At 36.6% G+C, this 27,343-nt stretch overlaps 1 pseudogene; it reads right to left on the bottom strand.

The window, feature by feature from the left end:
- Positions 1-872: 872 nt before the first annotated feature.
- The window catches only part of LOC141571261 (structure-specific endonuclease subunit MUS81 pseudogene), a 47,178-nt pseudogene continuing 20,707 nt past the window's right edge, over positions 873-27,343 (bottom strand).

Genomic DNA, 27,343 nt, shown 5'->3' with positions numbered 1-27,343 from the left:
CTTTAAATTTTTTTTTAATTAAGACTATTATTTTAGAGAAGTTTTAGGTTGATACAAATTGATAAGTTGCAGAGATTTCCCACATACCTCCTGTGCCCACCCATGCATAACCTCCCCCATTATCAACATCCCTTATCAGAGCTGTACATTTGCTACAACTGATGAGCCTACATTGACACATAATAATTACCCCAAATTCATAATTTACATTATGGTTCACTCTTTGTGGTGTGTATTCTACGGGTTTGGAATGTCTTGAAATGTGTATTGAAATGTATCCATCATTATGGTATCAAACAGGGTATTTTCACTGCCCTAAATGTTCTCGGTGCTCTACCACTGATCTTTTTGTTGTCTTCATAGTTTTGCATTTTCCGGAATGTCATTTAGTTGGAATCATATAGTTTGTAGCCTTTTCAGATTGCCTTCTTATATTTTTTAAAAAAAGCATTCAATTTTAAAATAGTTTTTGAATATTCAAATAAACCAAAACATTAAACTTTATTCTAGAGTTCAAAGGCCAAAAAAGACCTGTTACAGGTGGTTACCTGCATCTGCCCCACTGAGCATGGGCTACAAGCACCAAAACAGCTAGCTGGGCAATAATAATGAGTTGGCTTCCTCTCTCCTTTCTCATTTTTACATGTTTACATCAGATAATTTTCTCTAACGAATGAAGTTTTGTATAGAAATGCCTTTGAGATTCTAATGTTTGGTTGCAAAGAAGAAGAAACAATTATTTGGTTCTTAATAGTGACTGAATAGGAGTTGAGGTGACTTTTTGTTGTTGTCAGTTTTGTTTTGTTTTCAAACACGAAGATTTTTATTATAGCCCAAAAGATTGTGTTTAGAAGACGGGGCTGGGGTCTAGCTCAGGTCAGAGGGCAGCAGCTGTAGGAAAGCTGGGACAAGGTCCTGCCGGAGCCAGCCCCAGATTCGCTAGCAGATGCCCACACCTGATGGTGCCCTCGCCTGTTCCATGGGGGTGGCGTAGGCGTCACGGGCGGCTGGCCAGGAGGCTGGCGGGGTTCTGCCCCAATCCACCAGGGCTGCTCCCTTCTCCCCATTCACTCCTTATACCTGCATCGGCGCCAGACAAACACCTCCACACCCACTGGGCCTTCTTGTTAGCTCCCACTTTGAAAGTGAGGAGTGAGCAGAGAGACAGGACCGGGCCCTGATTAAGGGTGCCCTGGGATTCTCCAAGGGCGACTGAATAGGTTGTGGTCCTGATAGAGTCTCTGCAGGCTCCGTAACCAATGGCTCGGTAAACAGTGCTCCTTAATGTCCTCTGTGCACTTCACAAAGAAGCCACTGATGATCTGAGTGTTGGTGACAATCTGCAGCAGCGTGCTCTTGGGCGAGGTTAAGGTGGTTCAAGAGCCATGCTCCGCCACCACATATATTATGTGCGCAGAGCTTCAGCAGGAACTTCTCCCGGAAACGGCCCTCTATCTTCTGCTGCACAAGGACCCCAGCTGCTTGCGCTTCACCATGTGGCCGAGCCTTAGCTCCCAAAGTCTTCCTGCTGGATCTCTGGGCCTGGTCTCTTGCGCCACCCACATGAGCCCCGTGTGCAGCTTGCGCTCTGTGTGGATTACGTGCAGCCACTGCAGCTTGTGGAACCGCTCAGGCCTGTGCGCACAGCATTGGTTTCGCCGTCCACACACAGCTGCGCCCTGTGTTCTCCAGGCCCCAGCTGCAGCGGATGAGCTTTTTGTACTCAATGCTGGAAGCCTTTGTGCATTATTTCATAACTTAGCTATATCACATAGGATTGAATGGTCTTCTTTGGAAGGTTTTGAGGGACACACACACACACACACACACACACACACACACACACACACACACACCCTGTGTTGAATGGTCTTCTTTGGAAGGTTTTGAGGGACACACACACACCCTGTTTCCCTGAAAATAAGACCTAGCTGGACAATCAGCTCTAATGCATCTTTTGGAGCAAAAATTAATATAAGACCCAGTATTATATCATATCATATATCGTATCATATCACATTATATGACCCGATCTTATATTATATTATATAATATCCTGTCTTATAGTAAAATAAGACCGGGTTTTATATTAATTTTTGCTCCAAAAGACGCATTAGATCTGATTGTTAGCTAGGTCTTATTTTCAGGGAAACACAGTATAAATATTCTGAACAAAATAACCAAAATAGTGTATTATTTAGGGGTCATTGTCTTTGGTTGCTTTGTGATTCTGTTGAACAATGGCAGAGAACCTAGGAATTAGTGTTTCTTGGCGGAGCATATGCTTGCTACTCTTAGTATAGAGGTAAACTTAATTTTCTTTTCTAGGTAACATTAAGTAGAAGGTTTCTTTTTCCCCCCTTGAGCATGACTTTCATTTAAAGTTTTTATCAGTCTTGGACTTTATAACAAATATTGAATGCATCTGGTTGTCTAATAGATGATTCATAATTGTTGGCTCAGGATAATCTATATTTTTAATTCCACTTAGTCTGAATAAATACTTTTTGTAATGATTGCTTATGGTCAGAAGTGGATTAAATGAACTCTGGGAAAATTACCTCTAAATCTTTTGTGCTTTATGCATCATTTAGATTCCACTGGTGTAGTCTCTATAAAGGAAATAAATGATAGCACTTTGGGATCATTTCTTATGATTTAGGATTTCTTATGATTCTTTAGTATAACTTGAATTTATTTCAAGCATAATTAAATATAAGAGATTATTAGCCAAGAAATACTTGAGACGAAAATGATCTTTCATTTTTTTGGACCGGATGATCAAAAATCTGAGTAAGTGGGAAGGGCAGAAATCCTAGAAATTATTTCTGATAAAAAGATTCTGTCATTCCAGTAGAATTACAAGGAGGGGAGCACGTCACTAGGCATGCGTGCTGCCAGTGAACATTACAATATGTCTCTGTAACATAGAAAATGACTATTTCCTAGCTTTTGGTGACTTTCAGAAACAATGTGAAATAAAAAGATTAGTGCCAAAAACTAATTTAGATATTCTCTACAAGTTTTCTTTATTGCAATATAATGTATATGTCCTTAACATATATTTCATACTATAAAAGAAAGTATTGTTTATAAATACTCTATCTTAAACTAAACTAGATTGCACAAATCCTGAAAGCCATGAAAAACAGTATGAACTAACAATAGGAAATCAAGATTCCTTTGTTAGTTCTTTCAGATTTGGAATGTGTGAACAAGCATGTACTATAAGTCAAACTTTAGGACTTTTTGTTTATATTTGTAGGCTGTGGTTATTGTTAGTTTTTTGGTACATTTCTATAATTACTTTTAGCAAAATCCTAAGAAAATTGGAGTCAGTATGACACAGTGGAATTAGCTTTGGAGACACATGGATTTAACTTTAGAATTTAATTTCAGACTCTATAGTGAGTGGCTGAAGTTTCTTTGGCAACTTACTTCGCTTCTCTGAGCATCTAATTTCCAATTGTAAAATGGGAATGATAAATTCTTTCTTGTTGAGTTGTTTGGAGGATCAAATGAAATCTTATGGGTAAAACACTTAGAAAGCACTTGGCAATATATAAATGTTAGTTGCTCTCCTCACATTCCCTTAATCATCTAAAGTCATTACAGTCAATGTGGATGATTTCTGGTATTAGCACCTAGTGAACAGGTTCATGTAAAGCTAAGGAAAAAACACACCACAAACCATATGCATTCTAATATTTATGTATTTTAAATGGAAGCATTTTCCTGCAGATTTTACTCTAACACATTATTTGAATCTTGATACTAGGAATGGTGATTGTCTTTTCTCAAAATGGTCTTTCTACTATATACGATAAGCAGTAGATTTTTGCAAATAATCATCCAAGCCTCTGTCAGATAAATTTTATTCCTTGTCATTTGGGGAAATGCTGAAGGGCTACAACTTGTTCATAAATATGTTTAAGGAAAGTATTCTTTGTTGCTTTCCAAACTTCTACATTTTTTTCCTCAGATATATCTCATAGGTATTTCATTTCTCTCATGTATTTCCTGTTCTTGTGATTTAGTTCCTGTCTGGCAAAAATCTAGTTTCTATTTTCTTTTTACTAAGTTTCTGTTTAACTAACTAAAGCTAGTGTTAGCTCATTAAATCTGAACCAGATGATTTTTTATACTTGCCAACAGTCCTTAAGGATATACTTGAAAGTCTTGCCTTGGAAAGTAAAATGAATCATGCTTCTGAAGATTGTGTTAAAATGAGTAGACTCCTGATGAAAAAATGATAAAATAAGGTGGCATTTTGTCCCTTTAAAGTTGGGAAGACTTTGAGAGTTCAAAACACAGCATTTCTCTCTGTAATTAACTAGACTTTCAAAAATAATTTAGGGAATCAGCTTAAGTTGAAAGTATATTTTAAGGATTCCTCCCCACTGGTATCATTTTTCCTGATGTAATAAAAGCTTGAATATCTTTGGGACAATCCACCTCAACCTCCAAGTTGGTGAGAGTTCTGACATGATCTCCAAGGCTTACCAACATTTGGGAAACACTTTAAAATACCATGAAGATGGTATTTTAAATCTTAGAGAAAGATACCTCTAGAACTTTATCATGTTTTTCTGCCAGACTTCTTCCATGATAGATGATGAACAAACTGAAAGTGGGAGAGGGAAATGGAAGTGTGATAGCAACCAGGTCTAGTGAATATCCCAAAGTCCAGCAAAAGGAAGAACTGATATAGTTTAACTGAACTTTATATTTTGAAGGTGAAGGTAGAGCTTAATCTGGATAAACAATCCGAGATTTGCACATTATTTTGGTTTAAAAGAACTTTAGTAATAGATTTTATTTCTTTCACTCATGGACAGAAACAAGAGGATTTAACAATGTTTAATATATCAAGGTTTATCCTAAATCTTCCTGGATTTAATGCTGTTCTATATGTCCTCTCTAGAAATGGAAAAGAGGTGGCTTAGCTCTACTTGTAAATTCTCATATCCCTCAATTATGAAGCCCATGGAATGAATTTCTGCATGTCCACGTAACAGATCTCAAAGGATCTTTTCATTAGTCTGGAATCCTTCATGTTAGTAAGTAGAGGAGCTTGAATCATATTCTACAATTGAAAAGTTCTGACAGAAATTTTACTATTCCTTATGATGATGAGTTATCTCAGGCTAAAGAAAATATCAAGCCACTTTTATTTTACCTGGAAGGATGTCAATTTAGCGTTGGAATGGTACTTAACATTAATCATGATGATTAAAGGGTCCAATTGTAGAACATTATTTAAAAAGAGATGGTCTATCTTTAATACAGGTGAATGAGTTTGTTATTCATGTACTATGTATATTTACTGAATGTGATTCATAAAGGATGGATCTGGACCTGGGGCCTGATGAGGGTGGGTATAAAAGAATTTTGTAGGACATGGTAGGGAATAAGCTGAGCTACTGAAGTACAGAAGATTCTGGAGTCATGGAAGTTTTTGGATGAACTGAAGTGTCTCTTGAGTTGAAGTGCCTTGAGCTTCATAACAGTGAAGCTCCCAGTGATGTATTGATTCAGAACACAAATTGAGGAAAAATTTTAAGAAGTGATGGAGCCTAGAAGAAGCTATGGGAAGATTAAGCATTTGGTGGGGAGGGAGTAGTGGTAGGGTCTGAAGGCTATTATGTTATACGCAGGAGGAATGAACAGGATGATACCCATCTGTGGAGAAATTTGGGAAGCACTTCTACATCGTAACATTGCTCAGCATTCATTGATATTATATCCTAAGGCGACATAGCTGTTAGGTGCTTTGGGTACCTAGGGCGAATTGACTCTAAGAAGAGGTGCCATTGAGAAAAAGCCAGTTCCTATCACTACGTCAGTGAGAACACCGTTGGCACTGGTGGTGAAGGGCTTACATGAAGTCTAAAAGGGTGAGATCAGGGACCCTGGTTGCAAGTAAGGGCCTTGACTTTTATGGACACATTGGTGAGTACGGGAAAGTAGAGTCTACAAGTATTCAGTACACATAATCCCACGGGATCTCTAAGTGAATGTGCATATTGAGAACAGATAATGGATGCTTTATGTATATTTGTTAATGGAATCAACATTTTAAGAAGGATATAGAAAACAGTCTCGTTTCTCACAATTGCACACTGTCTTTTTTCTCACCCTCTCTACTCTAGCCATGTTTAACTATTTGTAGTTCCTTCACCTTGCCTGGTTCTCTCACCACCCTAGTAATTTGAACTTGCTGTACCTCTTGCCCAGAACTGTTTTCCCCTCTTTGCTTCTCTCATGGACTACCATGAAGACTCCTCTTCCTTGAATCATCATGGCCAAGCCCCTTCTTTGTATGCTGTTGGTATTCTGTGCTTCATCTGTCATAGCAGCGCATACATTGCCCTGTTTTAGTAAACGGGAGTGCTCATAGATCAGAGGCTGTCTCTTACCCATTCTATTATTCACATCATGGTGTTTGGTTCTGAGGGGGTATGCTCAGTAAATATTTGTTGAGTAAATGAATGAAGGAAAGTAAGCAGAACCAAGCACTTTCTGGCACTATATGTACTCATAATGGAATTCCACAGCCTTTTAACCATGAAACTAACATTTTTGCAGATAGAATATTTTGTGAGTTCGGTTGTGCAAGGCCTCTCATTCTCACTGATTACTTGACAAATGGGTCAGTGCATCAAATGTCCCAAATGGTTTCATTTGGTGTGCTCTTCTCCTTAATTAGACAACTAAGTCTAATCGAGTTAGAGGCTAAGGATTTGTGGATCTTAATATCAAAACTGATAGAACATTAAAAGGTGTCTGAATTCACTATAGCCATGTCCACATTAAGAGAATCATATATATATGATTCTGCTGCCTCACAGCCTTTTTAGAAAGAAGAATATAAATAAATCCAATACAACAATAACATTAAAGTTATTCTCTAGAGATAGTTTGGGGAATTGTGTCACAGCCTAACCATCCAAATAATAAAATCCTGACTTTGGAGTTTTCTAAAGAAAAAAACACACAAATTGATAGATCATCTATGAATTATCGAGGTTTCACTGGAGAATATTTTCTCCTCCTGAGTGAACACCAAATGGGGTTGTGTCTCCAGCTCTCAATGTTTTCCTGTTCTGTGGTGTGACTCCTCCTCCTCGTCATTCACGTGGTTCAGAATAGCAGTTTGGCTCCCCAATGTGACCTTTCCTCAAGGGATCCAAGAGGGGCTAATACGGCATTGAGTCTAAGTGAGTCTATTGTCCAGACACATCCTGGTGGGTGGATGACTTTGGAATGGAGGAGATGTACGCTAGGGAGCTGTTAACAGTGATGGTTTTCCCTGTGTAAACTGGGAAACAGAAAAAGGCAGTCTTCACTGAGGGAGAAGGATGAAATAAACAAATGAACAGAGCAAAAAGGCAGACAGAGATCTTGCTGGGTTTTCTATAGCCCATGAGGTATTGGTTCATGTGTTTCCTGAGGATTTTCCCAGGTCTTCTGTATTCCTATAATAATTAAACCCCGTCTGTGAGTTCCAGCTCAAGGACATTTCTGTTACCTGCAACCAAACAAATCTAATTCTCAGCTCATCCTTGTCTTACCGATCACAGAGACATGGCCTGTGCTTTCTGTCACCCCTGTAACAATCAGTGAGTGTTGAGACTTGAGCCCTACAATTAGCACCAGGTACCCTCTTTTTCAAAATTTGTTCTTAGGAAAGAATTGGAATTTCATTTACAGTAAGAACACATGACTGGTAATAGTGCAGTGTGCTCCTTACCAAACATTTTCCTTTTTCAGGAAATCAAAATTTGATCTAAAGAAATGGCATGTTGTGCAAAAACTTAGGAATTATGGGTTATTGTCTTTCCTGCCCCCTTCTCCTCTAACCTTCTTTCTTTTCCTCTTTTGTCTTTAAAGGCGCTGGTGAAGAGAGCATGCTGAACTCAGGGCATTAAGTAGCCTCCTATTTTGTCTGAGGGTAGAACAAACTTGCAAATCTTGAGTCCTTAATTAACACAGCGGCATCAATCCCATTTGTCCACATCTGTGAGTTGTCATCATGCAGGGTGGTGTAGTCATTAAGACAGAAACTTGGGGGTCAAGCCACAGGTCTGTTGTATGACATTTTGCAAGTGACGTTTCTGATTCTTAGTATCCTTCTCAGTACAATGGAAATAATTTTATGTACATGTAGGGCTATTGTGAAATGAAAGTGATAAAGCACATAACGGTAACTAATAGCTCTAATGAACAGTACTGCTTCACGCTACCACCCCCTTTCTCACAGCTCCTCTACACTCATCTTCCCACTTCTGGTTTGAGACCAAATATCTACATTTTTATCTTAAGCAACAGAAGATACCTCTTTCTGAGCTTCCAGAAGCTGTGCATTTTTTTACTTCCACCTGTACAGATCGCAAATTGGAGTTGATAGGGACCTTAGAAGTATTGACTGATCACCCTGTTTCTCTGTTGAGGAATCTGAGAGTAAGTGTGAAAACCTGCTAACAGCTACTAGTACAAGGTTTCATTCAAGTAATATTTTCCTATTGGTGTGTCTGTAGAACAAAAAGTTCCAGGATAAATACCGCCTCTCTTGCTGGGTTTCTTAAGAACCCTCCAGGTCAGAACTTCTCCAACTTTTGGCCCAGGACACTGCTGAAGGCAGAGGAGAGAGAAAGCATGTCATAGGGGCCTGGCAGATCAAGTATAATCAAAACCACTTTTTTGAAGTAATGCTTTATCTTTAAAAATTACGCACACCATCCTCCAGAATATAGTTGTGTCTGTTTTAATATGAAACAGAAGTTTTAAGTATCATACCAGTGATAAGATTTTTGTCCATGTAGTGCTAGAATTATCCTGTGGTTTCTAGTCTCCTGGGTATGATACCACTATGCACTTACATTTCTCCAAATTGAAAAATAAGGCATTTTGGATGTCATGATTTAACATGATGTTTTTTCCTCCACTGCCCACCATGTATTCAGAGGAAGACTAGAAAGACTGACTCTAATAGTAATTTACCTTGCAGGAATAACAGCAGTGAAACAAGTTATAAATAGGTTGCAAAATATAACTATCACATAAGCAGCAATGCTAATGCTATAATCTCGTATTGTTTTGACTCTCTGGTGATTTGGAAATATAATAGGACTAAACAAGTTATTTCCTGTCCCTAATTTATCCATCTATTTTAATACCTTTAATATTCATCTATATTATAAAAAAGGATACAGCAGAAGTTTAAAAGTGGACACTAAATTCATAATTTTGGACCCATGAAGTGAACATGTTGGGTGTTGAAAAGGATGGGAGATATTGGTTCTTCGACCAGACAGAAAAGGAATAAAATTATTTATGAACTCAGCAAATTGCAAAGTTAGTTGTTATGGCTTTCTTACTATAGAGAGAGCTAATGTACGTAGCAGAACACTTTTTAAAGTGTGCATTAACCCTGAGGATGAAATGCAGCCATGAAATAAGCTTCTAAAGTTCTGGAAATATAAATTTCCTATAAATTCCCAATGCCATAACCTAATCTTCTGGATATTCTCCAAATAGCAACCCTGAGTTCTTCTGAGAGAAATACTCTTATTTTCTCCCCATTTTTATTCAATAAATTTTTTCTTTATTGAATAAAAAGAAAAAGAATTAAAAAGGAACTGGCTTTATTGCTTCTAATAAAAGAAATGTAATCTGAATACTCAAGTATATAATCAGATCATAGCATTTCAACTGTATTACTAATACAGCCATAAAATAAATAAATTGTACACTAAAAAGCTCTCCGCGCAAGCTCATCTCGTCAAAGTGTCCCATCCATCTTTTCTTTCCATTTCCAGTCTGTCAGCATTTTTTTCTCTGCTCTTGGGTTGCACCTAGTGATTTTTCACACATCCTTCACTGCTGTCTTGTTGCCTTCTAGTTTAATATATAGATATAGGAATAATCCGTTGTACCCCATTTATGCATCTTTAGGTTTTGGACTCTCAATCTGTCACTTGACCACTCTGCCTGCTCCTTTCTAGCCTTGCTCATTAAATCAGGTGCTAATGCATGAAAGTGGATGTTCCTCATGTTGATGTTTCTGAACAATTGGTCTTTAAACTCTTTGAACCTTGCAAGGTGAAGTTTGTCCCTGATGACAGTCTCTAATAGAAAAATAAAGTTAATAGCAAATATTTTTTTAACTTCTTAAATAAAATTTGAAACCTTAGGAAAAAAGATAATTTCTTTAGAAAGTTTTTAAAGAAGTCAAGAACTAACTTCATTGGTACTTTAATTTGGGGGGTGGGGTGTAGAGGGTGAGTAATCTTTTCTCAAAGCTTTGAAAGGTTTGCATTTATCTGGAGCAGTTTATTTAAAAAAATAAATATGTTATTTTATATATTAGGTCATCAAAATTTGGCACAGTATTGAACCCAATATCCAAATGTATTACAGCATAATTAATTTGGATCTATAGATCTTCACTCAGTAAATATGTGAGTGCTATTATATAAATTTTATTAAAAGAAAGGTTAAGTTCAAAAGTGGTCCCAGCATTCACTGATGAGCATTACTACTGATCAAGTGAGAAATTTTATTTAGTAATCTAATTCGATCTTATTCAATAAATCAATATTTTAGAAAAATACGTATTTTATTTTTCTACTAAGTTCTGGAATGATTTTCTCGTCCACTTATTCCTGCCTTGTGGGCACTAGAGGGGAGATATTTGACAAAGTTGAGCTGTAGCTCTGGTTATTAACCCCTGGTAGCAAATGAGGTGAACCCTGGAATTTACTGAATCATCATGAGTGCTTTCCCAGCCAGAAAGACTTAGGACAAATATCTTTCTTTCTTCTATTTTAGTTTTAAAATCATCCACTTATAGTACTATCTCTAACATACCACATCATTGAGATCTTGTTCTTTGAAGCAGTCTCCTTGTAATGTTCTATTCTTCAAAAACCTTTATTTTTCTTTTTCAGTTGAGTATGTTCTTTAGTAAAAGCATCCCATGTCTGGTAAGGACTGTGGATATAACTCTTGTTACCAAAGTATTGAATTCAGTCCAACAAACTTTTGAACTGATCTCCCCTCCCCACATTAGATTGATTTATAGTTTGTCTGATGAAAGAATCATTGTTATGGTATCAAGTGGGCACAGCCACTGCCAGCATAGTAACTACCCTTACATAGCTGTGCAGTTGAAAGACAAATGAGCATCGCACATGCAAGACCTACCTTTAACCTCACTCTCTTAACTATTCACAAATAGCTCAAAGGAGCTACCATTTTCTCAGTGGTAGAAGGTTGAGATGGCTCACCAAAGCCATTTCACCCTGTTTCTGGTGTTCCACGTAGCATGCACATAACAGATGTTTACTCGGAGAGAGAAGTGTTAACTGTTCTACAGATGCTTACTCTCGTGGATTCCCTGGCCCTTCAGGTTTCCAAACTCCCCACTGTGTCCCAGCTCTTCCGCTGAACAGCCATAATTGTCTTTGCTCAGGATTACATAGTTCTTTAGTGATTATATTATTATAGTGTTTAGATTGTTTAGACCAGAGAATCTCTATAAAAGATAGGTGCATTCAATATGGGTTTAATTGACCTTTGACAAAACGGAAAATAAAAACCAACCAAACAAACGCAGTAAGCAAAAGGAGATTTCCTACCATGTCTCCCTGAAAATAAGACTGGGTCTTATATTAATTTTTGCTCCAAAAGATGCATTAGGGCTTATGTTCAGGGGATGTCATCCTGAAAAATCATGCTAGGGCTTATTTTCCAGTTAGGTCTTATTTTTGAGGAAACACGGAAGTCAGGAGTTTAAAAAGGATAGAAAAAGATTCTATCAAATAATCTTGAAAAGTAAAAGTAAGTGAACAAACACATTGCAGCATAGAATGAGAAGGTGGACACAGGCGTAAAAAGAGGGGCTATTCATAGTCTGACCTCTTTTTCTGGAACTTTAGCTTGGGCATGGCCTTGATTTAGATGACCTGGCAAATTAATTGTTGAAAGGGAGAACCAATAAGAAAATACTTTGAAGACTAGTGAGCTTGGTGCTGTATTTTGAAATCCATTTACATGTTATGGAATGGATAGCCCGGTTGGGAACACATTTCAGTTTTTTGTTTGTTTTTAATTAAAGTTTATTGGGGTGACAATGGTTATTAAAGTTACATAGGTTTCAGGTGTACAAATCTGTACTACATCATCTATATATCACATTGTGTGTTCACCATCCAGAGTCAGTTCTCCTTCCATCACCATATATTTGACCCCATTTACCCTCATCTACCACTCCCCTTCCTCCTTCCCCTCTGGTAACCACTAAACTATTGTCTGTGTCTATGAGTTTTTGTTTTATTTATTTGTCTTGTTCCTTTGTTGTTTTCAGTTTTATATACCACATATCAGTGAAATCATATGGTTCTCACTGGTAACATTTTAGTTTTAATAAAAGCTACAATTTTCACTTCATGAGTCATATTCTGTACATTATATGCCAAAGCTGTACAGATACAGACATTCTTGATTTTAGGGCTACTGATATTACTCATTTTAAGTAAACTTGAAATATAAATTTTTCTTTTGATTTACTCACATAAATGTATTAGCAAATTGTTTTGGATTCTGGGTCTCTGAATATTGTACATTTTATTTGAAAAAATGCATATTACCCATATACTAATTATAAATTTAAATGGAAATTCCAAGGTCTCACTTCTCTGAAAGACAAGAAGTATCAAACTTTGAAGAGGTAACTTATTTGATTTTTAAGCCATTATCTATATTTCTAATATATCTATATTAATGCCTAGTTACCTGCCCTATGCAGTAGCTTTAAGGATTTTTTTGTTTTGTTTTTTGTTTTTTGTTTTTGTATTTTTAAAGTCATTTACAGAGTACTTACTATGTGCCAGGCATTATATTAATTTATTTATATGCACTATCTTAATGTTCAGGATAATCCTATAAGTAGATGTTTCCCTCTTCAACTAGCACAGAGATTAAATGAGCACAAAGAGATTAAACAAGTACAAAAAAATTAAACACAATGCTCAAAATTGCATATTAAATAAGTGGCAGAGCCAGAATTTGAAACCAAGTTTGTCAAACTTAAAAAAGTCTATATTTTTAAGCTCTCTGGTTTATTGCTCAAATAATAAAGAATCAAACTTCTAATCTCAAGGCTGTATTTTAAGGCTAGTTTTGAAAATTATTGTTTTAGGTTTTGTTTTTTTAAACAACTGTAATAATGGATACCTAGGAGAGACTAGATCAGCATCTATTGTAATATCCTGGGATCTAATAGGAATTTTTTATATGTCTACACTAAATATGTCATCCATTCATCTTCCAACAAATTCATTGAGCCAGTTTTTACTAAGCTATGGCCATTGCAACTATTTTCAAAGTTATCTCTGGTACAGAGGAAACAAATAATACAAGTGTATTATGTATTTTTATGAACAAAAAAAATCCACTTACTTAAATATGTTTTTGTTCTAAGCATTGATGGATAGCTCTGGAGCTGCTTGCAGTAGCTTCACTCCTTATTCAAAGTGTCAATCACTAACAACTCTTTTTAATAAATCCATCCTTCTCTTGGATAGTTTAAGTTAAATTAATAGTTGACTTTGGAATGTGCCAGTTTTGATTATCTCACTAAATTGAAGGGTCGATATAGGATAAGTAAATGATGAAGTAACTCAGTGAGTTGTTACTGACAGAATAACTTATATACAAAGATTGTACCTGTCTTAATGTAGATTCAGCCTAAGTAATACCACAGAACAACCAGTTAACAGTAGCATACCTTAAGTTTTTGTACTAAAAAGTTGGACAACTTGGGAAAGACTTTGAATTATTTAGAGAGACACGCAGTATGTTATCAAATGAAAATTATTTTAATTTCTTCTTCTTAAAATCTCAGTGAAGTTTGAATTAGAAGTGTTTGAAATGTTAGGTGAGTAATAGAATTGTTGAACTAAAAAATATCAGTGCATATTTTTTGAGCACCTACTATGCGATAGTCCTTTAATTAATCAATTTATATACCCAAGAAAATTGTAAAGATCTTAAAAGTTTGCATGCAATTTAAGTAAGCAATAGCATAAAATTCTGATTTGAGTTCAAACCTTTGACCATAACTATGTTTACTGGTCCATTGATGCTTCAAAAGTACTGTAATAAATATTTAATCCAGTTAACCTTTTTTTGAATAAGATGGTAGAGTACATGAGAAGATTTATTAAATATTAGCTTTCAGGACGTGATTGTAAAAATAAAGGATTTGAACATAGGAAACCAAGAAACATTTATTTTATTGAAATTGTCTTCTTAAAAGACAGTTTAATGGAGTAATTTGATACCTGCAAGCCACTGTGTCCGTATCATAGGATGGTACTGATTCCTATAAAGAAAGGCAGGCATTTGTAGCTTGTTCACTGTGGCTGTAGAATTTGATTTAGAAACTGTTCAGACAAAAGGGTTCTTGTGAAATTCTCGCAGCATTGACCCCGAATCCTAGGGCTATTCTGAACAAAGTGTGTCTGACGTCTTTAATATTGGACAGTTTCCACTTTGGAAATTGTGACTGAGTATGACCAAGTCTCCTGGCCAAATTAGTCCAAATTCTGGATGCCCTAATCCTTGTGTGTTTTTATTGGGATGCAAGGAGACCAGGCTTGATGTCAGTGAGCTTACACAAGATGTCCGCAAACCAGAATACAGCACGCCAAGATAGCTGTTCCATGTTTCACCTTTACGTGTGTGCATGCCAATGCAGAGTTGGAATTAAAAAGAGAGGGGCAGCTGCTCTTGAAATATTTTGAGACAAAAAGTACCGGTACATTGGCATTCATCTCAGGTAACATCTGTTCTCCAAACCAGGCGCTGTTCCAAATAACAGACTTCAGAGGAGAAGCTGTACACTTTTGTTTCCTGATGTAGAACTGTGTCTTATAGACCACAATCCACCCAATGTGAAACTGAAACTTTTCATCATCATTATCATAGTTAAAGATTTAAAATGAGTTAGTTGTCTATTTTACACTGCTTCATATACAAAATATAAACTGTAAAGTATAATTTGTAAAGAGTAACTTACTAATATTAATATGATATTCATGGTCCTAATACTTTATTTTTTTCTTAAACTGGATTCAGTTATATTTCCCATAAATTGGGGGTGATAACTCTTGGGGTTAAATTGCCCATATGCAGTTAGAAGCATCCTTTGTATCAGAGACCACCTGGTTTCTTCACAGATTAATAATCGCTTTATGCTTCTTTATCTAAATGTCAGAATTTTAGCTGTAGCCTAGCAGTTGAGAATTTGTCAAATTTCCTGCTCATTTTCAATCCCTATAATAGCTCAGCAATTACGTAGCAGGTAGGTTGGTATTTTTCTTTCTGATGGTAGTCTCCTCCAAGGGAAAGGTGTCATTTTCAGGAACTTCAGGGTGTAAGACCTTAAATAAACAATTATTTTCTTCATGTGCTTTTTTTCCCCCTCCCCTGAGTGGAGAGTGGGCTGAACAGAAATGTCAAGGCGTGTGTGTGTGTGTGTGTGTGTGTGTGTGTGTGTGTGTATATGTTGCATCCAGCACAACAAGAGTTGTGGGAAGTTAGGACAGCGGCACAGGTTAAAAAAGACAGTAGACAAGAATAAATAGAGTGCAAGTGGGGCCAAGGGACTCAAGGCTCAAGGACTGAGCCCCGAATCGGGCCAACGCATGGCTTTTATTAGTTAGGTGTGGAAGTAAAAAGAAGTAAAGCTTGTCAACCTCAAGATCTGTGAATCCCATACATTACAATAGGAAACTGATTTAAGCCAATCACCCTTGCCTGCAGGCAGCCCAACCATAAGTCTCAGGATAAGTACTTCCCCAAGGGATAAAACCTTTATGCATATGATTAGATGGAGAGCACTTCACTGGGTCACTTCCCCTGCAGGCTGTGGGAAGGAATGCAGCCACAGAGGCAGAGGCTCTCCTTAGCCGGGGGAGGGTGGGGCCGACCCCACGAGTTCCCCATGTGGTCCCCACATGGCTGTGTCTGGCTTGGGTTGCCCCCCTGCCCCCTGTGGGGAGTTGTACCCATCATTGACTAGCCAGCCATCTTTCTGGGGCCAAACAAGGAGACATAAGGTGTAAGTACAAAGGTGAAGCAAAGTCCCTGAAAGGATCCGTCTCACAGACTCTCTTTTCTTTAGGGGCAGGTACGAGGAGACAGACGGGTAGGTTGCTGCATGACATATATATACATATATATATATATATATATATATATATATATATATATATATGCACACACACATATATGCATATATATATACATATATATGTGTGTGTGTGTATATATATATATATATATACACACACACAGACAGAGAGACAGACAGAGAGAGCGAGAAAGACAGAGACAGAGACAGAGAGACACACACATTTCAGTTGGTTTTAAATCAAAGTGAGCTAAAAAGAAACTGTATTTGTAGCTTGACAGGAAATGGAGAAGGTGAAAGAAAGAACACAGAAATAAGAATGGGAGAAAAGATTGTCATAAATAAAGGGGAAAAAGGAAAATGAAACTATGATCCCCATGTTGTTATTGGGGGACAACTCTCTAACATAATTTTCATTCTAGAAACTCTAGAATGTATTAAGAAGTTTTTGTGAATCAGAAATATTAAAGCTGGAAATGGTTTCAGATATTATTTAGTCCAACCACCTCATTTAATAGAGACACTAGACAGTGAGGAGAGAGTAAAGAAATAGAAAATTGAAGAAATGGTACAATAAACATAATAGAAGATAGAGGAAGAAAAAAAATAAAGAGAAGAGTCTAATAGAGTATCTTTCAGTAAGCGTTTCTGGAACTTTATTTTTTAATTCTAAAACTCAATATATAAAATTACAAGGGATGGTAGAAAAAGGAAGGTTATGTTCATTTTGTATAATCGTTAATCTGTTTTTTCTTTCCCTGCCAGTATATAACATTTTGGTTTCCAGCTGTTTATTATCCAAATCATTTCCTGCACTAGATAAAGCGCTACCAGCAGGACTCTAAGATGTTTTATGCTAATGAGGAGAAAAAATCTTGGACAAGTTGCAAAGCATAGATTTTTGAGTGACATGACAAAATAATCAGAACCTAAATGAGAAGAAAACTTGGGTAACAGCCATTATACTTAATATGCTACAATAAATGATTGACATTTTAATTAGATGAGAAAATATAATTACATTTTTAACTCTGAAAGGACCCCTTGCAAAAAAGATGGACATTAAATAAAAAAATAATCTTGCAAGAACACAAAAAAGTACAAAGAATATAAAGATACACTCAATTTTCAGTGCTCATGACATGAGTTATTAATTCCATGGATCATGAAGCAAAACTTTTAAAAAAGTTAACTTGCACTTACCCTTTTGACAACAGTTTGCATTATAGTGATTGAATTTTATTAAGAGAATTGTTTGCTAGAGCTATTTGTCTTCGTGTTGGCAGCTCTGGCATAAATATTTAATTTAATTTATGTTCCAAATTAAAAAAAAAGTCTCATAAAAACTGAGTGGCTGAGCTGTACCTGCTCACTGTTAAAAAAATGAGGCTTACATATTGCTGCACATAATATAAACTACGTCTACTTGAAAAGAGACTTTATATGACTTGAAGACATTAACCATATCCAAGGTCTGTGGAGCAGAACAGTGGGGAAAAATCTAATATGAGAGGGATGTCAATTTGAACCACGAGTCATGACTTCTCTAGACCAATCTAGCTTTTTAAATTCTTTCCTCTTGTGGGTTGCTTCTGATTAATACTTTACATAGCTACGCTCCTAAAAATAGTTAAGTAGAAAATTTAGATATAGGAAAATGATAATGATTATACCTCTTTTTAAAACAATTAACTTGCTTGCAGTTTTAAACTTCACTTTGAATTTTAGTTACCTATTATTTTATTCACATTTTCCCTTAGTTTACATGCCAGTTATTACTTGGATCCTCCAAGTAGGAATATGGAGAAAATACCTAATAAGTTTTGGAAATTTTCGATGATAGTGTTATATGTTTGTTTCTAGGGTACGAGTATAGGTTGTAGTTTCCACTACATGAAAGAGATGCTATAACCATTCAATAATTTTGTTTTTGTGGAACAGAATTCTTCATAAGGGAGGATCCAGGCCGTGAGTTACAAAAGTTCACAAGGGATATGATTGTAAGATGTTACCATCATCTTACCTTCAAGTACTGTCATATGTATACTTTCGTTTGCGTATACACTTTGTAGGTCATAGGAAGGTTCTGGCAGATTGTATTTTCCAAAGATGGCCACAGCAAGATCTCACATACTCTTGTGCAATGTGACCTTGCTGCTGTTCCACCTAGGGGTGGAGTCTGATTCTCCCTCCTTTGAATCTAGGTTGGTCTTTGTGACTCACTTGTCATGGTTAAAATATAACAATTTATGGTGTGATTTCTGGGGCTCAGTGAGAAGAGACAATGCAGGTTTCTCCTTGTTCTTTTGGCAAGCTTTCTCTTGGGGTACGACCTCTCAGGATATTCTCTCTCAGAACCCGCTACCAGGCTGTGAAAAGCCCAAGCTACAGGAGAGGTAGGTGCTCTGGTCACAGTCTCAATTGAACCTGGCCTTTAAGTTATCCCAGTCTAGTTGCTAGACACGAGAGTGAAACTGTTTCCAGATTAGGACTTGGAAAACTACAGCCAGAGGACAAAATGACCAAATAGAACCTGTAGCCTGTTTCTGTAGACCCAGAGCTAAAATTTATTTTTACATTGTAAAGGATTGTTTAAAAAAAAAAAAAAAAAAAAAAGGAAAAGGCACATATGCAATAGACACTGTATGTTACCCAGGGAGTCTAAAATATTTACTATTTGGACTTTTAAAGGAAAAGTTTACTGACCCCTGTTCTAAGAGGTGATTCCAGCCCTAAACATCATAGAGTGGGAAGAAGTCCTCTCTGCAGTGCCCCGTCTAAATGCCTGAGCCACAGAATCTCTGAGAAAAATAAAATAGTGTGGTTTTATTTCAGGAAAGTTGGAGTGATTTCTTATGCATCAGTTGGTAACCAGAAGAAGAATTAAGCTACTCTTTACTAAGAAGTGAAGAACTATAAGCACAGCTTCTATAATAACTAATTGTCCATGACAGGTGATACCCTGGTTCCTTGGATGATAACGTATAATCTAGCACTTATGGGTCTGGACTATCCTTCAGTAGTTGAACTTGTATTTTAGAAGTTCTGTTCAGTATTAACTATTTAGGAAAAACTAAACTTTTTATTCTGTGTTGAGAGTCTTAAATGTTTACATGGATTGTAATAAAGAAACTCTCCTAACAGGTTGAGTAATTAAAATAGTTGAGAGTTCCGTGATGCAGTAAGATTTACTTTCTTGGATGTGTTATCTGTGATGCTATAAATACCCAGATTTTGTGTGTGTGCCATAGGCCTCGTTCTCTGAGTTGTCTTCATGTCGAATGTTGTGTGTAAGTTAGATCTTTCCAGGTAATATTAGTCAAAGCATTAGGGTACACCAAAATTATTTCAGTGGCCTTATCTAGGACTTCCCTTATTATCCTAGCCCTTTGGGAGGTCGGATGGACTCCTGTTGGACCTTTCTCAGAGGAGTAATATAGTTTAGGCTTTTATATTTTCATAAGAAAATGTCAACTTTGCTACTACATAAATCAAGAATCTAAACCATATGGATATTGCTTAATCAACATCTCTGACTGGCTATACAGCAGGCACTTACAAGTCTTTAATTGACAGTTGTCCATTGCTGAAGTGATGGCATTTTAACCATTTCTTTTTTATTCTTTCAGAAACTGTGTATGCATATACAAACTTATCTGCATGCTAATATAATCTTTCTTTTCTCATACACAATTGGAGCATATTATTTATCTGTTCCTCAAATTTACGACCTTTCTACAATATTATGCTCTTTTACGTGGTTACATAATTTTACAATGTATAATTCTGTGAAATCATATTTAGCCCTGTATTATTCAACATTAGGTAGTTTCCATGAACAGTTTTTAAAGTAACCTTGCCTATGCCCTAATGAGATGTTTGATTATGGGCCAAAGACTTTTGGTCTGAGGTCTAAATGTCACATTAAATCATTCACATAAATTAAACAGATATCTGGAAATCTCCACGTGGAGTGGGCAAAATGGAAGAAGTTTAAGGCAAAAAGTAAATACTCAGTGGTTTGACTATTGTATCCAAAGGTCACAGAGAGGACCCTCAGGTTGACTGGCAATTTGACTTGGCACTAACAATAGCCCAAACATTGCAAAACACCATTTACCAGAACTTGGCAACTGTTAGCAAAATGTCTTAGGCAGGTGTAGACAAGAGGAGCACAAAAGTCACTCTGTTTCCCATCATGGTGAATGACCCCAGAAACATGATTCAGAGTTTCTCCCACATCTGTCCACGGATTGCTGTTCTCAGGTGTTCACCAATGTGTGGCACAATGAGAAAAATAAGGATGGTGAAGTGAGTTTTTCATGAGATTAGATTTAATTGTTCAAGTTAATTTTTCAATTTGAAGGACTGGTCTTTATTCTGAGATTTTTCTTTTCTAATTTTGGTGGTTAAAATGTCCTATATAGATGATGTATTACAGAATTGTACACCTGAAACCTATGTAACTTTATTAACAATTGTCACCTCAATAAACTTTAATTAAAAAAATGTCCTTTCTATCATGAATTGATGGTAAATAGTAAATTATAGTTGGTTTTTGTAGTTGTTGCAATGTGTTTATGAAATCTAAATGCTGGACACCAATGTGCTAATAATCTCCTATTCACCCTGTTGGTGAAGGAGGGTACTTTCACCATAGTATCACATGGCTGACACATGACACCTGACATTTGATAGATGAGATTGACAGTAGTTTATTAGTTCCACAGCTTGAGGGAGGAGGACACCATGCAGAGCCATACAGGGGAATCAGAAAGGGATGTTGAAAGCAGACCTTGTAGTAACAGGGGGCTTGGGTGCCCTGATTTCTACAAGAGGATGTGATTGGATTGTTTGAATGATTCTGTCAGCTGGCAGAGAAAGGAAACTCATTAGGTTGAGAACCCGGTCGAGCGAAGCTAGACTGGCTGATAAGTTTCCTAGTCAGGTGGGAAGCTTCTCCCACTGGATGGGATGGGCATCATATCTGATGGGAGAAATGAACTAGTGGTTCGGCCTTTGGGGCCCTGTGAGACTCAGTGATGTGAAGGCAGCATTTAAAATTTTAGGTCTCACCACAAAACCTTTATAATGACCTTAAAAAAAAACCTTAAAAACTTTAATAATGACCCAATTCAATGTGCAATGTTAAATTGGGGGTAAGAGAATTCTCGCCAATTGTACACATTTTGAGTTATGGAGTTCACATAATTGCTTCAGGCATTGCCTCTGGAGGATGAGAGAAGGACTTAACAAGAATCATGTGTGGGGATCAGATCATCTCTTCCACAGGGACAGACAACCTGAAGTGGCTTGGTGAGAATAGACTGGTCACCGGTAATGAGCAAAAGGCTAGGACAGAGTCTCCAAAGCCTGGGGGCAGTGTTGAGTTTGGTGAGTTAATAATCAAAGCTCCATAAGCTGTAGAAAATGTTTTCTTGATGCAGACACATAGTAAATGGACACACCATCCACTGTCATACCTAGAGGTGGTGAGTGGCAGGAAGAGAAATCAGTAGATAGGAACACAGACAATTGGTGACAGAGTAAAAAGAGGGGGTGATTTTACATTTGCAGTAGCAATCTACCATTGCAAATCTATTGTCTGTATGCTTATTATTGACAAGTCTCATTTGGAGTTGAGAACGTTGACTGAACCTCGTTAGTCTTCTCACGTGTGACACAGTGATTGATGCTGCTGTCTACCTCACAGGGTTGTCATGAGGAGTGAATAAAACAGCACATGCAAAGTGCGGTACAAGATTGGTTCACAGTAGGTGTTCAGTAAAAGGGAGATTTAGACAATGAGACCCAGTGGCAAAGTGACAATGATTTTGGATTTTAAAGTTGCAGCTAAATTTTCAAGAACATTTCTTTTCTGAATATAGAGGCCACAACTATAAAGCTTTCTCAAAAAAATTCCTCAAAAAAGAGTTGAATTAATGTGAAGAAGCCAACAAAGATATATGTCTATATCAAACTCAGATGCTCATTTCAATGTGTGAAATGCACACAGGATGCTTCAAAACAAATTTTAGGGTGTTTCAGACCATAAATTTCCTCAGCCTACGTCAATGGCTCCTCCACTCCATCACTACTTATTTTCGGTTTAAATTGGGTTTTGCTAAGGAGAGATTTAAAAAAAAAAATAGGCAACCACATCCTGACTTACTTTGGAATCACTTTCCACATATTTTAATAAGAATTAAATTGTGAACAGGCATTTTGCTATCCCACTCATTTTCTACAGGTACAGGAGGGCAATGGCTGCCGGCTGTCACCTGTGTACTTTGTAATAAAGTAGGAAATCTCTCATAGCTTTATTCTAATGTATCCAAGAAGGAACATCAAGTCAGGGTTTCAACTGTATGGCATAAATTTAAATGATGTTATGAATCACATTAGTTCCCCAAACTGTATCTCAAATTGTTTATCTGTATATGACAAAAAGAGTTACATGAAAAAGGTGAAAAGAAATGGTGTTTTAGTCATAATAAATATAGTTTCAGAAACAACTGCACATTATCGTTAAAAGTTAATTTCTATTCCTAGAAGGTATGTATTCTTTCACATATGATTGCAGAAGGGTGAAAAATGTAAAGTCTGAAGAGTGCAAAAACTGAAATGTAAAGACTGGACATGTTTGGGGTCTCCCCTGCTGAGCAGCGAGCAGGAGGACCTAACCTGTTACGAAGTGCCAGGTGCTATATTACACTGCACTAAGATTTTTATAGTCATTAACTCCCTTCCTCCCTCTATAGCTCTGTATCAGTCAGGTAATTGTATCAGTCAGGTAAGCTAACTGCCATAACAAGCCATCACAATAGATTAGTGGCTCAATACAGCAAAATTTTCTCACTTATATCATAGTCCACCATGGGTCAGTCGGGGTTGGGGAGTGAGTGCCTGGACAAACAAGTTCTATTCATTGCAGTCATTCAGAACCCCGGCTTCATCCATCTTAGGGTTCTACCACCTTCTATGATCTTGATGTCTTCCAGTGGAAAACTAATAAGCAGATGAAGGAAGCATGAGAAGGAAAGAAAGATAACATAGGAGGATTTAAGGAGCAGGACCAGGCTGATAAATGGGTTATTTACCTTCCATCAACATTTCATTGGCCAATTCAGTCATATACCCCACATTCACTACAAAGGAGACTGGGAAATGTAGTCAACCAATCTTCCCAAAATAACAATGAGTCTGATTTTGGGTAATGCATTGCTTTGTTTCTGTGCAGTGTAATTAAACCAATTTTATGTACTGAGAAAACAAGAACTCAGAGAGGTTAAATAATTTACCCAATGTAACATAGCTAGTATGAGACAGGTCTGTTTTGTCTGTCTTGAAAGACAGTGTAATCTTATTACATCAGAAATTCTCCTTAGAAACATTTGAGGAAGGAAACATTTCAAAGTTAGTAACTTTAATAAAACTGTATAAGGATGTCTTGACGTAAGCAGAAAAAATCAGAACATTTTAACTTTTGTAGACAATTCTTGACAAATCTAATATACTGCTTGAGTTTAAGGACTGAAATATGTACAGCACATACATATCTTAAATTATATATACCTTTATCTGGCATCCATTATTTCCTCTAAATCATTGTATGGGTTTTTAGAGACATTATAAATTAGGTTATCAAGGTGTTCAGCCAACTTTCTTACAGTATTTCCGTTTATGTAGCAATTGGATGGATATATTGTCACCATACTTTCTTCTTAATGTCTCATGATAACTCAGACTAGGTTTTGGTTCTTATACTGGCAAGGAATTCTTCTGTTATAAATCTGAGCTATTCACTCAGTAACCTTTATGCATAGGCAAAGATGCTGACTGATCGCTTGTGTCATGATCTACTGCATTCATTCTCCATAATCCATTTGTTTCACTCCTAAAACCAAATTTTAAAAAAATGCAGGAATTATTTGATACTAGCTGATGTAGAATTTCAGTTCTGCATTTTTATGTGACCTAAGATTATATAAAATATAGAATAAGGACATATTAATAATAAATCAGATTATCTAAATCTGGAAAACCATTTTTCCCTTTACATCTCAACAACATGAACTATATATGCAAATGTCTACAAGTCTGTTTTGATCTTTAACATGGCAGAGGGGAAAGTATTGTACTGTTGGTTTGAAAAGTCCAGAGTTTGGGTTTGGCTATTTATGCATTGTTGCAGATTTTGAGTGATTGAGGGATTCATTCATTCCTGCAGTGCACTTCATGTATTAATTCATTCAGCACATGTCTGCTGAGTGCCTACACGTACTCAGCGCTGTGATGTGTTGCCAGTATACAAAGAATTTAGAAAAGAAAAAGTGTTCTGTTATAGTAAACACCTCAAGGCCTACAAATACTTAAAAGATCAGAGTAGAGCCGCATGCAAATATAAAGACAAATGAGTCCCAAGTACATTGACTAACAGTAAGAATGAGGTATGTAAGTAAGAAAAAAGATATAATACAAGATTTTCTATAATTATCCTTATCTGTTGAATTTAGGCTTAATGAAAGAACTATAGGGATGTCCTAAGCTGTTGTACTAAAGGTGGAGGCTATAAAAGCATATCCTTAAGATGGAGGGACTTAGAACAGGGGAGGGCAGCATGGGCAGATCACCTTTACCCACCTCTGTTATCCTGATGTCTAGATGTATTTGGACTGTTGTAGTGTGGAAAGGCCGAAGGGGGCAGCGAAGGTACATGGGGATAATAATATGCACCAACTTCAGAAGAGCGTCTCCTGGTAATTAGGCTAGTTTGAAGGGATAATGAGTTGGACATTAGCTGTATTTGTAATCTTTTACTTAAAAAGGATATCTCCATAAAATATAGCAAATTTTTATTATCTGCCAATTTCAGCGAAGAAATATACATGGTTTATCTGAATCTTTTCATGAATTGGAAGAAGTTTTAGTAAAGATTTTTCACAAATGTGACTAAAGTGTTAACTTCTTTTTACTGTCTATGTTAGATTTTACAATGGGTCTAAAGCACGCCTTTGCTCATAGCTAACCTGAAACTTACTGAAAATGAGAGCATAACAAGAAGTGTGTGCAACATGATTAAAGCATTTTGAAATAACGTATAAGGATTGACATTTAATGAAGACATTTGTTATTGGATTATTCAAGGATGTTAAGTATATCTTTTGTTATTTTCTAGTGCTCTTTTCCTTTGTTTTGTTCACTTTCTCTATCTCTCTTTCATTCTCCAACCTGTCTCTCTTTCTATCCCATATTTATGTTCTTTCCCACATTTGTTATTTTTCCCAGTCTTGCCTTACTCTTATCTCACTGCTTACCATCGTACCCTTCTCTCTGTACTTACAATTGTTCTTGTCCTATGAGCACCTTGTCCTCATCTTTACTCTCCAAGAGCCCCAAACCTCTGTTAACTATACTTGTTTTAATATTGCATTTTAATCTTTACCTAATATTCAGTGGTAACTGCAAAATAGTGTGGAGTGTACTATGAGGGCAGGAGAGGTCATGATTTTCACCGAGAGAGAAATATATGATCTAGCTCCATCTCCTTAACCCATGAAATATTCAGATACTTTTCCTGCCAGCTCATTTTTCTTTAAATTCTAAATCAAGATTAATAAAATTGACAAACTCTTGCCTAGGCTCACTAAGGAAAAAAAGAGAAAAGACACAAATAAACAAAATCAGAAATGAAAGAAGAGGAGGAATTACAATGGATGCCACAGAAATACAAAGGGTCATACAAGAATACCATGAAAGACTATATGCCACCAAATTCAATAACCTGGAGGAAATGGATGAGTTCTTAGAAATATATAGCCTTTTAGACTGAATCACAAAGAACTGGAAACTCTAAACCAGTCAACAGTAAGGAAATTGAAACAATCATCCACAACCTCCCCAAAAGTAAAAGTCCAGGACCAGATGGCTTCAGAATTCTACCAAACATTCAAATATGATTTAATACCTGTCCTCCTCAAACTCTTCTAAAAAATTGAAGAAGAGACAATACTTCTTAACTCATTTTATGAGGCCAACATTCTATGATACCAAACCTTGTAAGAATAACACACTAAAAAAGAAAATTACAGACCTATATCTCTAATGAATACAGGTGTAAAAATCCTAAACAAAATACCAGCAAAGCAAATACAACAATATATTAAAAAGATTGTACATCAAGATCAAACAAGGTTCATTTCAAATATCAATATTCTTGTCTCATGCTAAGCAGGTCTGTCTCTTCAAGTGACATCTGGGGTGGGCTACAACCCAGGTGCTGGGGGTGTAGAAAGGACTGAGAAGGAGCAGAGCTGGTTCTTCTTATCTTTCATCCCAAGTCTTAGGCTTTCTCCCTTCTCATGTTTGCATATAAAAGGACTCTCCTGGAGTAACACCTCTGGTCTCTCTTTCTCTCTCTTTTTCCCCCCACCTCTTGGAGGAGTTACTTATTTGATTGATGTCTGAAAAAAACAAACTGAATGTAATTGGCCCAGCTTTCTTCTGCATCTCTTGGACTTGTCTGCAGAGAGAGACACACACACACACATAAATAAAATGACCGTGTTTTCCCGAAAATAAGACTGGGTCTTATATTAAGGTTTGCTGCAAAAGATGCATTAGGGCTTATGTTCAGGGGATGCCATCCTGAGCATAAAACCATGCTAGGTTTTATTTTCGGGGAAATTCGGTATGAGCATATCATGCACTGCTTGATATTCTTTTTCACTTAGTATTAGGTTGAGGACATTTTAAAAAGAGTTCTCTTTAACTTAGGGCTTTTAAAAAGCAACAAAGCATGAATTGTGAGGAACCAATAGTGTATCAAACATCACAATACCCGCAGAAGCTGATAAAAATGATCTGTTAGCTTCTCTGTAGGTTTCAGCATGTGTTCTCTCCTATTATCTGTTATCACAGAATCATATATAAGTTAATATAACCCATTTCCTTCCTTTGAAAAGGAAGTAAGTATATTTACTATTTACCTTCATATATATTATTCTTATCATTTCTATTTTCATTTCTCTCTTTTGAATGTTTGCCTTCTTCCTCTAACATGCTGTTTCTTTGAAGTCAGACAAGGAATGCACAAAGATAGACAGGTGTTTGCCTTGGGTTAGGGGGAAGGCATCCAATTTT

This window comes from Rhinolophus sinicus, chromosome 16 (assembly GCF_057876585.1).
Source record: "Rhinolophus sinicus isolate RSI-liver-muscle chromosome 16, RSI-T2T, whole genome shotgun sequence".
Classification (NCBI taxonomy): domain Eukaryota; kingdom Metazoa; phylum Chordata; class Mammalia; order Chiroptera; family Rhinolophidae; genus Rhinolophus; species Rhinolophus sinicus.
This window is presented reverse-complemented; position numbering and strand designations above follow the sequence as displayed.